Raw genomic sequence first — 18419 nt, 5'->3', positions numbered from 1 at the left:
GAGGTGCTCCACCTTGGGCGGGGTGGCCAGGCTGCCAGGGCCTCCTGCTGCTCCGGGCGGGGCCGCGGCTCTGTCCGGGCCCGGGTTCCGTCCGGACGTTGGGCTGGCCGAGCAGGGGACCCGGCTTGGGGAGCGGGACTGGGGACCCAGGCTGGTGCTCACGGGCAGGTCCCGGAAACCCCGTCTCTCCACCCGGCGGGGTCCTCAGGCCTCCAGACATTTCCTCTCCGGACCCTGGTTCTCGCTCCCCTCGCTCCATCGGGCGTTGGGGAGTCGGGTCCCCCGGAGCCGTCCCAGTCCGACCCCGGGAAGCCGCGGCGCAAGGTCGCAAGGTCGCGGAGGGGCTGGGGTGCAGGCAGCGCCAAGAGTAGGCGAGGAGGTCTCCGCGGGACCCGGGGCCATGGCTGAACTGCCCCAGAGTCAGGCCGCTGAGGGGCGGTCCCCGGGTCCCCTGGCAGGAGGGGCCGCGGCAGGGACGACGAACAGCGCGCCCGAGGGCCTGCAGGGGGCGTCCCCATCCGCAGGGTGCAACGGGAGGTCCGGAGCTTCCTGGGACCGGTGTGCTGGGAGCCGGGAGACCGGGAAGCCGCGGGCGCCCCTGGGGTCAGCGGTCCTGGTCCCGCAGAGTTCCCCGGTCCTGCCAACGCCCCCTGTGCACCCGCTTCGGGCTCTCTCTGCACTGGGGTGCTCGGGGCTGGGCGAAGGGCTGTGCGGCCTGGGCTGGGGTGGGGAGCCGGCGAGCGGGCGCAGTGGGGGCCGCCCCCAGGACTCAACCCTGGGCGCAGAACACGGGAGAACGCGGGCTCAGGTGGGGACAGCCCTCCTGTGGCCCAGGCGCAGGGGCCCCGGGGCTCGCGGTGCGCTAACTTCCAGACTGTGTGCACCTGCGTCCTAGGGCAGGCAAGTGTTTGGGGGGTTAAGGTAGAACAGAGGCGTCACCGAGGTTGGGGGAGGAGGCCGCGGCCTGGAGTCTCTGGAAAGAGCTGTTGTGGGATGTGTGCTCAGGCTCGCTGTCCCCCAAATCACTCCCGAGTCGTCCCTGCTTACTGTCAGCCCGGGCTCTGCTCCTGTCACTGACCTTCAGGAAAGCCGGGTGGTGAGTGTGCTTCTCATTTCACTGGTGCAAAACTGGCTTAGGGAGATCAGGGTCGCCCTCCCAGGTCATAAGGCAGGAAGGGCCAGACCGGAGCCTGGGATCCAGGTCTCTTCAGCAGCAGCCCGTCCTTCCTGGTTCTGCTCTCAGCCTCCTTTATCATAGTTTGTTCCTTTTTTCCTTGAAAAATTCTTTCACAGCATTGATACAATAAACCACACACGAAGCGTGCAGCTTAGTAAGTTGTGACCCATGTAGACACCTGCGGATCCGGCGCTCCTGTCAAGGCAACGACGCACGTGTCCCCCCACGGGCTGTCCCTCAGGCCTCTGGTACTTGCTGTGGAACACAAAGGCAAAAGAAATAGAGAAAAGAAAAATCAAACTTCCTTACAGTTCACAGCCCATCGACAAGTCCTTGAGACAGGCAGCATGACCTTCCCCTGGGAGTTTAACTGCCCCAATGTTCACACTTGCTGGAGGCAGAAGACAGCCTTAGTTTGACATTAGCCTGACCTCCAGGATCCTGTAAAAATCCCCTTGGAAACTTCCTTTATCTCTGCGCCCCCACAATATGTGTTAGCCATCATCCCCCAAGCATATGACCGTTGATACACCTCTGGAGGGTCTCACGACTAAGGTTTTACTGGGCAGGAGTAAGTGACGTTTTCCTAACCGCAGCTAGCCCCTCGGGGTCCTGGAAACCTTGCTTCCAAATTCCTTGGAGACTTAGCAGTATCCATTACACCCCCTAACTTGAAAGTATAGGATCAGTGTCTCCTCATGACCCCAGTGCAGCTCTTTCTACCCTCGGGTCCTACCCCCGTGCTTTAATAAAACTACCCTTTTTGAGCTAAACACATCTCAAGAATTCTTTCTTGATCGTTTTCCCCCGGACCCCATTTCCCAGCGTACTCTGCTGTCTAGGTTGACCTCAGGCTACGGGGACCAGTGCTCTACCTGCTCTGGGACTCTTGAGGAGCAGGGGCTCTGTCCTTGGTCTCCATACACTGTGGTTCCAGCAACATCTAGCCCATGACTGACCCCATGCAGACCTGAACATAGAGTTCAGGGCTTTTGAGAAACCTGGCAAACAGTCCCCATTCTCAGATTCCCTACATCCCTTCATCTGTTTATTTATTCATTCCACCGATATTTTTAAAGATTTGATAAGTACCAGGAGGCCTGGTGCTGGGTGGACACCAGGTGAGGAGGTGACCTGAGAGATATGAATGGGGAGCTACATTAGTTTTTCTTTTATTGTTTGTGCTTTTGGTATCCTACGTAAGAAATCAGGTTCACTCAACAGGTTCTCACTCTGGATGAGAGCTGTTTATGGCTGAAGCCGGGAACAGCCATGGCCGAGTGGATCTGCACTGAAAGCTCCTCGGCACCTCGGCTGCTCCTGGAGAACACACGCCACGGATCACAAAGAGGGTACGGGGTTGCGGCTCCCTGGCGATCTGAGAAGAGTCTCAGAATCTCAGAGATCGTCGTCTATCAAGCCTTGGTGCTCAAAAATATGACAGAACACCCAGGCCAGATGTGAGGAGACAAGGGGCAGTATGATTTCCGAGAGGCTGTGCATTTTGACTGGGGGATGGACCCACCGTGAGCTAGTTCAATACTGGAGTCCATCAGGCTACATTCTACATGAAAAAAGACGCAGGCAAAAGTGCTCCAGGCAAACAAAACATAAATGCATAAGTAACTGATTTACTTTGACAAGAGTAATTCCACACTAATAATTAACATAAAAGAGTTTTCATTTCTGGTCTGATTATTTTCAGACCTCTTATGACCTTAGCCATTTCCCACCCAACGGCCTTCCCCAAGTGCTGCTGCGTGATTCCCGTTGGTGGATCTTCCTAACTCCATCAGAGGTCAGCACTTGTGGCTGACCTCCCGGGAGCTTCGGTCTCCTCCTCCAGTCTGGCCTCCTGGGCCAGACACAGCCCAGCTGTGGATGCTCCCTGGGACTACTCATCCCCATAATCAGATCTCTGGTAGCACTTCCCTTTAACTACACATACTTCCACAAGGTCTATAAAATAAAGACTGGTCAAATTTTGCTTATCAAAATGTTTTTCTCCACTGTTTTTATCTAAATGTGGTAAAACTTGCTGACATGGCACCAACTACTTTGGGGAAAGCAGAACAGACTAAATCAAACGACTGACCAAAACCAACGACCAAGAAAGTAAACAGTCAACAAAGGCAAGTCTTTTATCCAGCAAAGTCATCAAAGGACAAATAACCCCACGGTACCTGCCTGTTCTACCTCAAGCCTTCCTTCCCACACTCTAAGTGGGTTCTACTGAGTTCCAAGCAGGGACGGGGCGGTGTGTGTGGAGCCCTGAGGTTCTGGGTCGGGCAGGAAGGTGTCCTCAAAGAGCCAGGGTGGGGGCACGTGGAAATGCAGTCCTGAAGGACTCCCAGAGATGCACTCTACACTCCTCTGTGTCCTTCAGCATCTCTCAGAGCCTTGATACTTGACTGATGATTAACTGTCCTTACAAAACAATGCTCTCAAGAAAACAGCAAGGTGAGACACATATTCCTCCCAAAGGATAATCATATAACTTACATGAAGAGCATTTTAAACTATAGAAGAAGCTGCTGTGAATTGCCTGAAGTGAGTGTTGGTCATCAGATTTCCCTTAAACAATGATCCACCGCAGGTAAGCTAATTTTTCTTCAATTTCCTTTCAAAATAAGTATGACATGATGGTAGGAAATGGCACCATAATGACTAGAATTTAAATGAATTAATTCTTCCCAGACTATTGTTAAGTACCTATAATCCACGGCGGCACAGCCCATCTTCCCACCTGCCTGTCACGACGACAACAGGCCTCAGGCAGGCTTTAGCTCACGTGTCTTCCCAGAGCTCAGGGGCTCACGCTTCATCCTGGGGCCCCACTCCACGAGAATGGTCCACGTGCACAGGGCTGCGTGCACAACGTCTGCGTGAAGTGCCACGATGTCATCTGGCCTGTGTGCAAATTCACCATCTTTGTTTCCTCTCTAGATGCACAACTAGTGACGGACTGTGGGCAGGAGACACACGGAGTACTGGCGGGCACGCGGGCAGAGCCTCGCCTCTCAGCCAGGCCAACTCAGCACCGCCAGGCAGCTGGCCCCACGCACCGCCCAGTGTGGCCCTTGGAAGCTCTTTCAAGGCGAGATACATCTGGGCCCACTGGGGTCTCTGGCTGAAAGGCACCCTCTCCACGGTGAGCCCTCTGCATGAACGACTCAGGCTGCCGGCCTGGGGTGCGGCCCTGGAACCTCTGCAGTCTGGCCCACAGCTGGAACAGGAGAACCGCTCACGGCAGCCAACCACCATCATTCTTGTTCTCATGTCATGATGAAGCATCTACTTCTCATTTGGTCTCATTTCTTTCAAATCCAAGCAAAAACACTGTTACAGAATAGCTGACTTGGAGGCTGCAGATCTTTCCCCCTTTTGAAATCCAATCATTGGAACAGCTTTCTCCAACAGGAGGTCATGTCGGCTCCTGGCCCCTCAGCCACTGGTCACACAGATCACCATCTCAACAGCGGAGGAAGAAGGCAGAAGTGAATTTCACAGCCTGTCCACACAGAGCTCGTGAGTGGGGTAGGGGCAGAAGAGTGACTCAGGACCGGTCAGGACGGTCAGGGGCAGGCTGCGCCCACAACTACTACGGAGCTGGCTCTGGCCTGGCTGATTCCATGAGTGAAGAGTAAGATCTGGACTTTGGCAAGCATCTTCAAAGCGACACCCCATCGCTCCGAACACACATGGGAGTGTATGGAGTTGGAATAAAAAGGGCGGGGCCGACGTGTTCAGGGTCATCCTGCACTATGGTCTTGCACATCAGCAGCCCAAACTGACAAGTCACTGTGCTTTCTTTTCCAGTGTTTCTGTGAGCCTCTGCACCTACACATCAGGGACCCACCATCTGCCTCCCTCACACAGACAGGAAATAGCTTCCCCAGGGCCCTGAGGCGGCCTCAGCACCTGACCAACAGCAGTGAAGTCTTGTGCTACAAGTCACCAAGTTTCTCATTTAAAAAACTATCAGCTGGCCAAACAGGGTAAATAATTTTTCTTAGAGGGGTGGGGCAGAGAGAGAGAGTGTTAAACGGGACAACCTGAGATCATGACCTGAGCCAAAATCAAGAGGCGGTCGCTTGACTGACTGAGCCCCCCAGGCGCCCCAAGACAGGGTAAATTCTTGAGACGACAGTGCTCAACATCTGACTGGGATCTGTAATTAAAATGCAAAGTATGCATTTAATATTTTTAATGGGAAACCAATTTGGGAATAAAAGGCTTCACTGCAACTATATTTTTATATGGCAATAAATAGAAAATGAAATTTTAAGAAGGTAACAAATGAAACAGCATCAACAAAATCTAACTACCTAAAAATAAATCAAACAAAAGGTGTACAAAACTCTACAGAGAACTACTGGGTATTTACCACAAAGATACAAATGTAGGGATCCGAAGGGGTACGTGCACCCCAATGTTTATAGCAGCAATGTCCACAATAGCCAAACTGTGGAAAGAGCCAAGACGTCCATCGACAGATGAATGGATAAAGAAGATGTGGTATATATACACAATGGAATATTATGCCGCCATCAAAAGGAATGAGATCTTGCCATTTGCAATGACGTGGATGGAACTGGAGGGTGTTATGCTGAGTGAACTAAGGCAATCAGAGAGGGTGCCTGGGTGGCTCAGTTGGTTAAGCGACTGCCTTCGGCTCAGGTCATGATCCTGGAGGCCTGGGATCAAGTCCCGCGTCGGGCTCCCTGCTCAGCAGGGAGTCTGCTTCTCCCTCGGACCCTCTTCCCTCTCGTGCTCTCTATCTCTCATTCTCTCTCTCTCAAATAAATAAATAAAATCTTCAAAAAAAAAAAGAAAAGAAACTTATAAGTTAATCAGAGAAAGACATGTATCATATGATCTCACTGACATGAGGAATTCTTAATCTCAGGAAACAAACTGAGGGTTGCTGGAGTGGTGGGGGGTGGGAGGGATGGGGTGGCTGGGTGATAATTGGGGAGGGTATGTGCTACGGTGAGCGCTGTGAATTGTGCAAGACTGTTGAATCACAGATCTGTACTTCTGAAATAAATAATGCAATATATGTTAAGAAAAAAAAAAGAAGAAGATAGCAGGAGGGGAAGAATGAAGGGGAGTAAGTTGGAGGGGGAGACAAACCATGAGAGACGATGGACTCTGAAAAACAAACTGAGGGTTCTAGAGGGGAGGGGGGTGCGGGGATGGGTTAGCCTGGTGGTGGGTACTAAAGAGGGCACGTTCTGCGTGGAGCACTGGGTGTTATGCACAAACAATGAATCATGGAACACTACATCAAAAACTAATGATGTAATGTATGGTGATTAACATAACAATAAAAAATTAAAAAAAAAAAAACTCTACAGAGAACTACAAAGCTGCCATCAGATCCAAATCCTGAGAGAAAATCCTTGTGCCCTCTCCTGGCTCTGGAGGTGACTGTGCCATGTGGGGTACTTTTCCTCACTACAGAAACTGGAGCTCACAGTGTTTTCTTTCTCCCCTGTGTGCTGCGTGCACGAGCTACAGGCAGCCCGAGCTCCCTGCACCTGACCCGTACGGTTTGGGGACACAGTGGGACGGGAGCAAATTCAGGTGACTGCCTTCATCCCAAGCAAACCGGAAGTCTAGAGGACTCTTTTACATACACCAATATTACAATCTCTCTTCTAAGCTGAAAATCCTTAAATGGCTTCTTCCTTCTTCTGACAAGACCTTCAGGAAGGAGCCTGGCTACCCTTCCCCCACATCTGCACGCTCACTCACATACAGTCTCACATGCTCGGCCATGCACACAGGTCACGCACTGTCCCATGCTCAGTCACGCACTGTGTGAACTGCGCTTTGCAGCCTGGTTGTGTTCAGCCAAACTCTCGCTCCCTCGCACTGATTTCAGGGGGATTCCACACATTGTCTAGCAGACATTTCCAACTCTTACCAAGTGATAAGCAATATAAATCTGTGAAACAGAAAGGAAGTAAGCAAATATTATTCCAAAATATTAATAGTGGCTAAGTTAATAACTTTTTTTTTAATTTTATCCATTTTTTTGACAGAAGAAAGATTTGAGAGCGCACAAGCAGGGGGAGTGGCAGAGGCAGAAGGAGAAGCTGAGCAGGGAGCCTGATGTGAGGCTCAATCCCAGGACCCTGGGATCATGGCCTGAGCCAAAAGCAGACACTCAATTGACTGAGCCACCCAGGCGCCCCCTAAGTTAATAACTCTTATCGTACTAAGGAAGCCCTTTGGAAAGGCTTTTTCTCAAATAATGCTAAATTGTCTTTAATTAGAAGATGCTTTCTTCATAAATATTTTTACAAAAACACATAAAGATCTCGGTATTCTCTCCAGACCTCATTATGCACTGCCTCGTCTCCCTCATCTGTTTCCATGAACACCTTGAACATATTGTTACCGAAGCACTCGTAAAAATAAAGTTACAAAGCAATGGCCAATGACTATCTCCTCCACAGGCATCCTCATTTTTACATCCCCATAATTTCCTCATTATCTGGCATTAGCAAGTGCTTTCTCAAATGATGACAACTGCTCACTAATCCTGGTACGTGAACAAGAGGGAAACGAAGCAGACTATACCAACAGAAATCTGCAGCAATTAAAAGTAAACTATAGACATATACTAAAACCCCTTAAGGATTATATATATATTTTTAAAAGATTTTATTTATTTATTTGACAGAGAGAGACACAGCGAGAGAGGGAACATAAGCAGGGGGAGTGGGAGAGGGAGAAGCAGGCCTCCTGCTGAGCGGGGAGCCCGATGTGGGGCTCGATCCCAGGACCCTGGGACCGTGACCTGAGCCGAAGGCAGACGCTTAACGACTGAGCCATCCAGGTGCCCCCACAAACCCCTTAAGTATTATGAAGCATTTATAATATCAGCTGTTAAAATCAAAAGTTACTGAGTCCTCCAAATCTGATTGGGGAGTCACTGGGGAGAAGGGACTTCAAGCTATAGCAAAACACCATGATCGTGCAAAGAATCCAATGAAGCACACACGTGTACATGAGCAGATGCACAGCCATCCAGTCAATACAAACCAGGAAACAATGTGGGTATCACAGTCTATTAAATCCTATCCAAACTCACACTGAACTAGTGAAAGTACTTCATCTTACTGGCTCGTAATATTTTCAGGGAGAAGGACTTTCTCCAGAGTAAATATGCTAAACAAAAACACTGGACTGAGTATATCCCACAGAGACTGGATGTGGGAAAATTTAAGAACTTGAAACATTCTCTAGGCTTTCCCTTTTCAGTTCAAAGCTTCTGTTCTCATTTATTCAAATTTAAGGTTTGCTGTTTTTAACTTATATACACAATGAATATATTTGTATTTAACACAAGATTTAACTTACCCTGGTAAATGTGCCTTCAAAACTATGAATATCCAGTTGTGGCTTCTGGGCATACACATAAGCACTGACTGAAAAAAGGTCCTGGAATACAGAATATCTGAACTCATTACATTATAATTAGACAAAATTACTTGGAAATTTTTCATTCACCAACTAATATTTTTCATATGTTATGTACCAAAAGTGATGGTCGGTTTTCCTATACTTTGTGTGCCAACACTAGGTTAGGATGGAGGATAACTAAGGGAAATAATTTTTAAGCTCAACAGAGGTGTGGCAATTTCTCTTGGTTCTAAAAGACTACTACTTAATGATAGGTGTATGTCGAGCACTTGGGAGTTGCTCAAAAGCTCCATGTCGCCTGGGGCTGTCCCAGATTCCAAGTTTAAAGGTGGAAATATACTTCGTGGAGTTCTGTCATACTGTGTATGAGTACTCAGGAGTTACATGGGTACCCAAGAATTTAGTGGGATTTAAATAGTCCTCACAATTCTGCATAAGTTCTATAAAACAATTTAGCAAATTCCTAAATTTACTTGCATGTTTTTCTAACAGCTACTGCATTTGCCATAAACAGGTGACTTCCTTGAAGCTATGAACATACTGCATTTCTCCCATGTGCCTGAAGCACATCCCCACGATCTATATTTATAAAATTGTATGGGAAGGCTTTAACTATTCACACATCACAGCAACTTTCCCAGAACTAGCTCTGAAGTAGAAAAAAGTCGTTTAGATTACCCGACTCACAGGCAACAGGTAAATGCTTAAACAGTAAGTCTCTGGACATGACACTGAAGCACCTTATTTTAAGGCAATTTATAAAAGTACATCTGTTGATTTATAAATTTTAGTTTTTAAAACTCTATATAATTTTATTAAAATAATGTTATAATAGGTGAAAATGTATTGATAACAAATTTTACTTTTTTAATGGTGCATGATTATGTTTACCAGGAGATCACAAAGAATTTATAGTACCAAAAAGTTCCTTGCCTGTATGGACTTTAACCACCAACACCCACACAGGATTCTGACTGTACTGCCTACTAGACAGCCCAAGGGCGAGTGACTTCCCATTTCTTCTGTGTGGTGATCCCACACATCCTAACGTGACCGGCGTGTAACTGACATTAGGAGACAAAACTCCAAAGCACACAGGTAGGAAGCATACCTGAGTTCACAGAGGGAGGATGCAAATGATCATGTGGATGTAGAGTGACCTACTGAATTTGATATAATCTAAATATGCTCCTGTATTTTTCAAACTGATTCATGTGGACACAAGTAATATTCTTAGTGGGTGAGTTACATCCACCAATGGAGATGATACTGGAGCCTTTCAGAGTAAACTATCAGAAGTCTTTGAGTTCTTGGGATTTCAGTTGTTTTAAAATATATATATCTATTCTTAATTGGCTATCAGAAAGCTGGACAAGTACAATGCTATACGGAAGTTTCAGAAATCTGTCCTTATTACAGGCCTGAAATTTAAACAAGACCCACATCAGCTAGGAGGGAAAGAACCCCAGCCCGCTGTGTCCCCATGCTCCTCGCCAGGGCTGCTGCCTGCCTGCCCTCAGGACCCTGAAGCCACAGTGCCCTGGCCCATGCGCTGCCCGCATTTCCAGTCTCCCTGCTGCCCTCTGAAGGAAGACTAGGATTCCTTTTCCATTTCATTAATAATCTACGCGTTAACAACGGGCATCACGTACATCTGAAGATACCTGAAGGCATTTGGGGTCTGTTGAGTCCAGGGTTCCAGATGATGGGACTTCCAGGCCATGCTGTGAGAGCTGTGCTAAGACGCAGCATCAGCCCTGCTCCAAGGAGGGCTTCAAGATACCTGAAGGTACTCAACTGGAAAATGAAAAGAGACTTCTAAGTTTAAGGTAAATTCTGTAATACAAATGCAGGTTTGATACAACAATCTAGCGACTACTGAAAAAACTAATGGAAAAAGAGAAAACGAGCCACTCACACAAGAACTCGTCAGACTCAAGCTCACTGCACAGCAAGGTAAAAGCTGTGGATGGAGGGCCAAGCTGGTGTCTGAACAGGGTGGGCTTCCCAATGTGTCCTGAGAACGAGGCACCCCATCTCCACCATCCCCTCAAGCCCTCCTTGGAGCAGGGCTGATGCTGCGTCTTAGCACAGCTCTCCCAGCATGGCCTGGAAGTCCCATCATCTGGAACCCTGGACTCAACAGACCCCAAATGCCTGCACTTGACTCTAAGCTGGACCCTACGTGGTCTGCCAGGGCCGTTTCAAGCATGGCACGATCAGCGCCAAGCTGAATCGAGGAACAGGCTCGCAATCAGAGCTGGGACCTGCAACAGGTGTAAGAATTCACAAGCCCTGAAGGGAAATTAACCATTAAAACAAGCCGGATGCTGGCTGGGCCATCTGGTTTCCCTGAGCTGCCCACGATCAAGGGCCCATGCTCTGATGGGCCATCTGAAATCAAGATGCTAGGGGCACCAACTTGTGACCCCTGCCCAAAGCTGCAAGAGGTAGGTCCATCCCATGCTGGTGACCCTCCACAGCCCCATCTGTCTCGGGAGTGTCTGGCTGCTGTTAACTTGTGCTTGGCATTCCAGATCAGCTGCAGTTTGCAACAGTGGACCACGAGCCTGAACCCACTTCCCTCACCTCCCCCTGTATGCACCTGAGAGTAAGGTAGTTTGATTAGTAAGTGCCGCTGCCCCAGAAAGTACATGATCTCTGGGGGCCATTCCCCAGATAAATGATGGGGACAAAAGCGGTGGTGGGGTATGTAAAGCCATTTTGAAATGGTCTGAAGATTCAGATTTCCTCTTGACCAATTCCTAAACATGATGTGTCTTCAGGATTAAGTTGTATGAAAGTATTTTCCTGTATGGGGAACCTGGGTGGCTCAGTCTCTTAAGAGTCTGACTCTTGATTTTGGCTCAGGTCATGATCTCAGGGTCATGAGCCTGCTTAAGATTCTCTCTCCTTCTCCCTCTGCCCCTCTGCCTCCACCCCCCCCCACACTATCTCTCTTTCTCTAAAGAAAAAAATAATTTCATGTAAAAAATGCTTTGTGCTTCTTCTTCTTTTTGTTTTTTAAGATTTATTTGAGAGAGAGCAGGAGAAAGAGCGAGCGGGGGTGGGGGGAGAGGCAGAGAAAGAATCTCAAGTGGACTCACCGCCAAGCACGGAGCCTCAATCTCATGACCCTGAGGTCCCTCGATCCCTCAATCTCATGACGTGAGCCAAAACCAAGAGTCAGACACTCAACAAAATGAGCCACCCAGGCTCCCCAAATGTTTTGTGCTTCTTGCATAAAACCCTTTCAGCTGAAAGTCTGGGAAGACAACATGAAGACCCCTGGTGGCACAACACTGGGGAGGAGCAGAGGAAAGAGGGCACTTTTGCTTCTCACAACTGTCGGCAGGCTCTCCAGTCCAGCAGGAAACCCTCCTGCTGCCAGTGATTGGCATCTGAGATTCAAAGGGGCTGCCAGGCCTACAGCACGTCTGGCAGCTGGGATTTCTCACTTGGACATGGTGGTAAAAGGTGAACGGTACTGTTTTAACGGGCTCTGGCCAGGGCCTATACGAGGCAGACCTGGCAGCAGGCATGCAGACTGGTCTCACCCGGCTGCGTGAGGTCCCAGAACAATACTGCTAGCACTTCTCCTGTGAAGACACCTTGGCTGAGGCAGTAGGCTGTGCAGAAAAAGGAACGCAGACTTGAGAAAGGCCTGCTCACAAGCAAGGCTGGGCCTTGGGTGAGGTCTAGAGATGTGGATTTCAGGAGCATTCCCACCATTCCCAGATAAGAAAGACTCCCTGTGCCTGAATGATTTATTCAAGCAGCGTGGTTTATACCGAACATAGGCTTCCTTCTGGGAGTCTGGCACCTTGACAAGTGCCAGACAGAGGAATGCCTCCATGAGTCTCTCCTGTGTTTCCTTGGTAGGCACCATCTCACTTGTGTTCTCGTAACGAGCTGCTGGGGGTGTGCAGCGCGTCCTGTGAGGGTCCACTGGGAGGCGCTCCGGAACCGTGCACCATGCTTCCTCCAGATTCACCCCAGGGCCTTTCACTCGGCTGTCTGTGCCCTGGGTCCCGTTGCTAAAATCAATCATGGTCATGAGGAGGACTATGTGCTGAGTCCTGGGGGATTCTCCCAGGTAATCATTAAAACTGGGGGTGGTCTTGAAGGTCCCCCAAAACAGAGAGTTTACCATTTTTATAGTTCTCATTTTCATTTTTTGTTATTTGTTATATTTTGGGTTTGCCTCAGAATAAATGTTTTAGCGTGGCTTCCGCACTTAGAAAAATCACAGACTTGAAGGCATGAAGACTCAGAGGCCAAAGATGGGGGTAACCACAGCGGCTGAGGAGCGACGGGGGACGTGGAGACCTGAGGTGGGAGAGTGCCTCGGAGGGGCCCTAACTCCGGCATCCTCTCACCCCAACCCCACATGACCCACATGCGGGGCGGCTTTCCAGCAGTCCAGCTGAAAGAAGTGAACAAAGACCCCCAATTGCAGGGAAGCTAGAGCTCAGAGTTCGACTTCAGCCCAGTGAACTACCAAGTAGAACAAAACCAAATTCAAAAAACAGTACCCTTTAGAAGACCATAAGGCAATCCAGAGTGTCTATAATGTATCATTAGAAATGCTGAAGACACCATCCAAACAAACTTCTAGACGTATGAAGACATAAGAACACAAGATCCATATTCAGGAAAGAATTCCATCAATAAAGACGAATTCTGAGATGAGCAGATATCAGAATTAAGAGATGAGATTTTCAAAGCAATTTCAACATCTCAAAGAATTAAAGGAAAATCTTCTCCTAAAGCAATGGGAAACCACAGTACAGAAAAAAATATATATTTAAGGAAAAGAACCAAATGGAAATTCTAGCGTTAAAAAAATACAATATCTGAAGTAAACTTATTGGACGAACTTAACAGGAGATTGGAGATGAAAGAACGTTTGTATCCTTTGGGTAAATACCTAGTAGTGCAATTGCTGGGTCGTAGGGTAGATCTATTTTCAGTTTTTGAGGAAACTCCATACAGTTTTCCAGAGTGGCTATACCAGCTTGCATTCCCACCAGCAGTGTAAGAGGGTTCCCTTTTTGGAGAAGGAAGGTCTTGGTGGGAACGCTGAAGGGAAGCACTGACTCTGAATAGTAGGAAAGAGGATATGGAGTAAGTAAAGGGGCTGGCCCTTGGAATTGGGGATTGGAGAGGGGAGGAAACCCAGGCTGTAGCCAAGAGCTCTTCAGGGAATGAAGTGGGGGGATGTCTGGAAGGGTGGGGTGGGGCCCCAAAGTCCAGCTCCTGAATGCCAAGTTAAGGAGTTTAATTTAATTCTACAGTTAGTGAGAATAACTGCATTGCAGTACATTTAGCAGGGGAGAAAAACTGTTTTGGGAAGATTTATGTTTTAGAGGGATGCAAAAAAGAGTGTGTTAGATAGGTGCCAGAGAAAACTGGGATCCCTATCTCTAGCTTGGTTGGGGCTTATTTGCACAGTAGTGGTTGGAGGATGCCCAGGGGTGGTAAGAAGGGACCAGCCCTGATGCACAAGCACTTTTCAAAGTAGCTTCATAGCTTCTGCTGTCCTTCTGGCCAAAGCAAGTCACCTGTTCAGGCCCAGATTCAAGGGGGTGGAAAATAAACACCATTTCTCCTCTCCCTTCCCTTCTTCCCTTCCATTTCCTTCCCTTTCTTTCTTTCTTTTTTCTTTCTTTCTTTCCTTCCTTCCTTCCTCCCTCCCTTCCTTTTAAAAAGATTTTATTTATTGGACAGAGAGAGACAGCTAGAGAGGGAACACAAGCGGGGGGAATGGAAGAGGGAGAAGCAGGCTTTCTGCTGATGCAGGGCTCTATCTCAGGACCCTGGGATCATGACCTGAGCCAAACGCAGATGCTCAATGACTGAGCCACCCAGGCGCCCCAACACCACTTCTTGATGGAAGGAGGGGCAACACGGCAAGGCAAACAGGAGGCGTATAGGGAGGGGTGAGGTTCTGGCCATTTTTGAAGCCTCCTACCCTGGGCTAAGGGATGAAGAAAACATAAAGTTCTACATGCTTGGAGGCTGGGTTAGAAAGAGCAGAAATACATGCACCCACTTTGTGGAATGCGCCTAAATACCTTACATCTTAAAATCTGATCTGCTTACCCTCTGATCTGGAGAGATTAACCCAGAAGTTATGCAGAGCATTTTGGACAAGTATTTAACCCAGCTCTCAGAATCCGGGTGTCTCGAAAAACAGACTCAGATACTTTGTCTTTCCCTGGTTCTTTTGGATTCTGAGACATTTTAAAAATAAAAGTGAACACTGCATTTAAGCAGTTGGAAGCATTCCTGGTTTCTAATCAGCCTATGGCTGCAGGGGCACTCCCTCAGAACAAACCTCATGTTCTGAGTCCTCCCACTACCAACAGTTTACAGCCTACTGCATCATAAGCACAGTATATGGGGTTGACAGGATTTTTGGAGACCTTAAAAACATTTTTTTTTTGAGTCATGAAAACATTTTTAATTCAAAATTGCAAAAGATACTGAAAAATCTAAATGCACATATATCATTAAAATAATTTGAAGGCAATTTCTAGGTATTTTTACTTCCTTAGAATTTTCGATTAGAGATGGCCCCCAAAATCACACAGCCAATAGCAATTTAAATGACTTCTTTATAGTCAAATAAATCCAAAAGTGAAATGATAAATATTCCTTCAAACTTTTTTCATGGCAAGAATCCAAAAAATCCAAAAAAGATACTGAACGTACCATGGGGATGAATGACTGTGTTCGGTAGGTCTGGAGGTCCCTAATATAAACGTCTGCTGAGGGTCTCCGGGGGGTCGTAAAACACCCCGGGGGCAGGGAGGCGACTCTACCGAGTTGGCAAGGGCCTCACATTCAGGGCTATCTACGCTTCCCGAGCGGGCAAACCCGTTAGCAGAGCCACAGAAGCCAGGGTTCCAGGGGTCCGCCCAAAACGTGTCCGAAGCCAGTCCTTCCTGGCCTTTGACCTGCTTTGGCCGAGCCCAAGTTTTCGTGGGAGACCGGCTTGACCCTGCGCAGTGCTCTGCCGGCGGGGCCGGGCGCCGGGCCACGATGATTCCCTTCTGCCGGGAACAACTGCACCGAGACTGTGGCCGGCCGCCCACCTGCCACTGCGACAGAGGGAAGAACCCGTTCCAGCAAACCGACCCGCGCCCCGTCCCCACCGGGCCGGGTACTGCTCCTGACAGCCTGGCTCCGGCCTCCACTTCCTGGGGGCGTGGCCCCGCCTCCTCTCCCCAGTAGGCCACGCCCCTCGGCGGCTCCCGTTCGCAGACGTCACGGCGCGCTTCTCTGACGCCAAAGCGCCTTCCTCTGACGTCAGGTCCCGCCCCAGCCCCGCCCCGCGCCCGCCCTCCGCAGCTAGAGCGGCTTCGCCTGAGGCGGCGGCTGGGGCGGCAGCTGAGGCGGCTGAGGCGGCTGAGGCGGTCGAGGGGGCCGAGGCGGCGGCGGCGGCGGGGGTCGCGGTAGCCGACCCTGCGGACGGCGGCCCGCTGTCAGTCCGCTCCCGTCCCGGACCGGCGGGCGATGGTGCGGCGGAGCGCGCGGATGCGGGCGGCGCGGCGGCAGGCATGAGGGAGGATGGAGGGGCAGGACGAGGTGTCGGCGCGGGAACAGCACTTCCAGAGCCAAGTGCGGGAGACCACGGTGAGTCGGCCCGGGCCCCCCGCCCCTCCCGCCCCTCCCCCCGCCGCGCCCGGCGCCCCCCGCCCTCGGTGCGGGGTGCCCCCTGCCCCTGAGCCCCCGCCTCCTCCACGGGCCCCCCGCGCCGGAGCTCCGGGGGGCGCAGCGCCGTGCCGTCGGGCGGGCGGACCTCCCGGCGGGGAGCACCTGCGTGGTGCCCTCGGCGCCCTTCTCGGAGCGCGCGTCGGGACCCGGGGGCGGGCCCGGCCCGGCCGCGGCGCGGGCTGTGCGGACTGCCGAGCGCCGTTGGCTCAGCCCTGCGGGTTTGCGTGGGGAGCCCGGCGGCGCGGGCGGCGGCGCGGGGGCTCCCTGTTCCGTCGCTGCGGCGCCGCCGGGACGTCCGCTGTGGTTGCCTTCCGCCGCGCGGCGCGGAGTGTGCTCGGCTCTGTGTCTCGTACCGGCCCGGGGCCCGTTGTACGTGTTCGCGTCCCCTCGCCCAGCGGCCGGCCCGCCCGTCAGCCCCGCGCTCGGCCGCGACCCTCGCCGCGGCTGGGAAAGTTCTGCCGTGGCGTTGCCTCCTTCGGGCCCTTCTGGACCCTGCAGCCGGGGGACCGCCGCAGTCGTAGCTTGCGGTAGAGAGCGCTCTGAGCGAGTGGCCGTGTGGCTGTAGCCGCTCTCCGCCCTCGCGACGGGCGCTCCGGCAGTCCCCGGCCTGGGCTGCAGCGCGTCGTGTTTTCTGGTGCCCGGCCGTGTGCGCCTCTGGTCGGGGCTGTGCCTCGGAGAGGGACCCCTGCCTGCCGGTTCCCGGGTGCGCGGCCGCGGTGCCCTCCCGCAGCTCCGCGCCGGGCCCGCTGGCTGCTCTTTACCGACGCTCAGCACGTTCTTCTAATGTAAGCCATTGCAGTAAGCGTCTCGTATTTATTGCACAAAAACTGTGTTCGCACTTCCCTGACGATTAATGAATTTGAGTACCTTTTCATATACTTAACGGTCATTTGCCACTCTTGTGAAGAAGCATCTTCAAGTCTTGTCCCCATTTTTAAATTAGTCCTGTAATCTCTTAAATATTGATTTGCAACTTTTATGTTTTCCGAATAGGATAGTTTGGTCGAATATAGGTATTGCAATTTTTTTTCCATTTTGTGGATGCTTTAACACTCAGTGATATATCTTCTGAGGAGAAATTCTTAATTTTCATATAGTTCACTTTAACAGAAATTGTCTTCTGGTCAGTTCTTTCTGTGTCTTGTTTAAGAAATCTTTGCCTATTCCAAAATTATGAAGGTATTCTCTGTGTTTTCTTTAAATGCTTTATTGATCCTCTCCACCCATTTAGATCTGCAGTTCATCTGGAATTTATTTTTTGTGTATGTTTTGAGGTAGGAGTCTTTTTGTTTCCCCCCACCTGGGTGTCCAGTCGCTTTAGCACCATTTAGGACCTTTGTCATGACTTAGGTAACTGTAATCGTGGGGTTTAATTTTGTAATCCATGCTGTTCCATTGAGCTATTTGTTTTCGGCTTTACTTTTTAATTAATTAGATATTCTGTCATTTGGATTGAGAAAAAGACTCATGTTATAGTAGCCAGGAGCTTTATTACCTTTGCCACTCTGAAAACGACTTAGTTTTGGCACTGATTTTAAAGTTCCTTAGTTCTGCCCCTTGTCACCCCAGCTTCCTCTGAGCCAGCACCTCTGGGTGGTGAACGTACTCCACCCTCTACAGAAGCTGTGCAGAAGTGAGCACGTTCACTGGGTTTCCCGTCTTTGGCATTCTTTTCTCAAATTATTCATATTTAGAGTGAACATAGATACTTGAGTTTTTTCTAGGACATGCTGCCAATTCTTAGTTAACTCTTTTTGGTTTTGCCATGTAATGCTGTAAGTTTTACCTTTCTGATACAGTATACATCGCATGTGGTTAACATTTTTAAGTGTACAATTCAGTGGCATGAAGTACATTCACATCTTGTGCAACCGTCACCACTGCACATCTCTAGAACTTTGCTGTTATTCCAAGCTGAAACTGTCCCCATGAGTCATTAACTTACCATTCCTTTCTTCTTCCAGCTTTTGGTAACCACCATTCTACTTATGTCTCTATGAATCTGACTGTTCCAGTTATCATATAAGTGGACTCGTACAGTATTTGTCCTCTCATGTCTGGCTTATTTCAATCAGCATAAGGT

At 49.8% G+C, this 18419-nt stretch overlaps 1 long non-coding RNA gene across 1 annotated transcript; it reads right to left on the bottom strand.

Moving 5' to 3' along the window:
* Positions 1-546: 546 nt before the first annotated feature.
* LOC148161561 (uncharacterized) lies at positions 547-10408 on the bottom strand. Its single transcript, XR_015767517.1, has 3 exons — positions 10279-10408; positions 8552-8632; positions 547-1432 (listed from the first exon to the last, which is right to left on the bottom strand). It is a non-coding gene; the product is annotated as an uncharacterized LOC148161561 (long non-coding RNA).
* Between the last annotated feature and the right edge of the window lie 8011 nt (positions 10409-18419).

This window comes from Eumetopias jubatus, unplaced genomic scaffold (genome assembly GCF_037043125.1).
Source record: "Eumetopias jubatus isolate StellerSeaLion01/CBP00866 unplaced genomic scaffold, mEumJub1_p1.0 scaffold_156, whole genome shotgun sequence".
In the NCBI taxonomy this organism is placed as follows: Eukaryota; Metazoa; Chordata; class Mammalia; order Carnivora; family Otariidae; genus Eumetopias; species Eumetopias jubatus.
The sequence above is the reverse complement of the archived record's forward strand: the minus strand, read 5'-3'. Positions and strand labels throughout refer to the sequence as shown.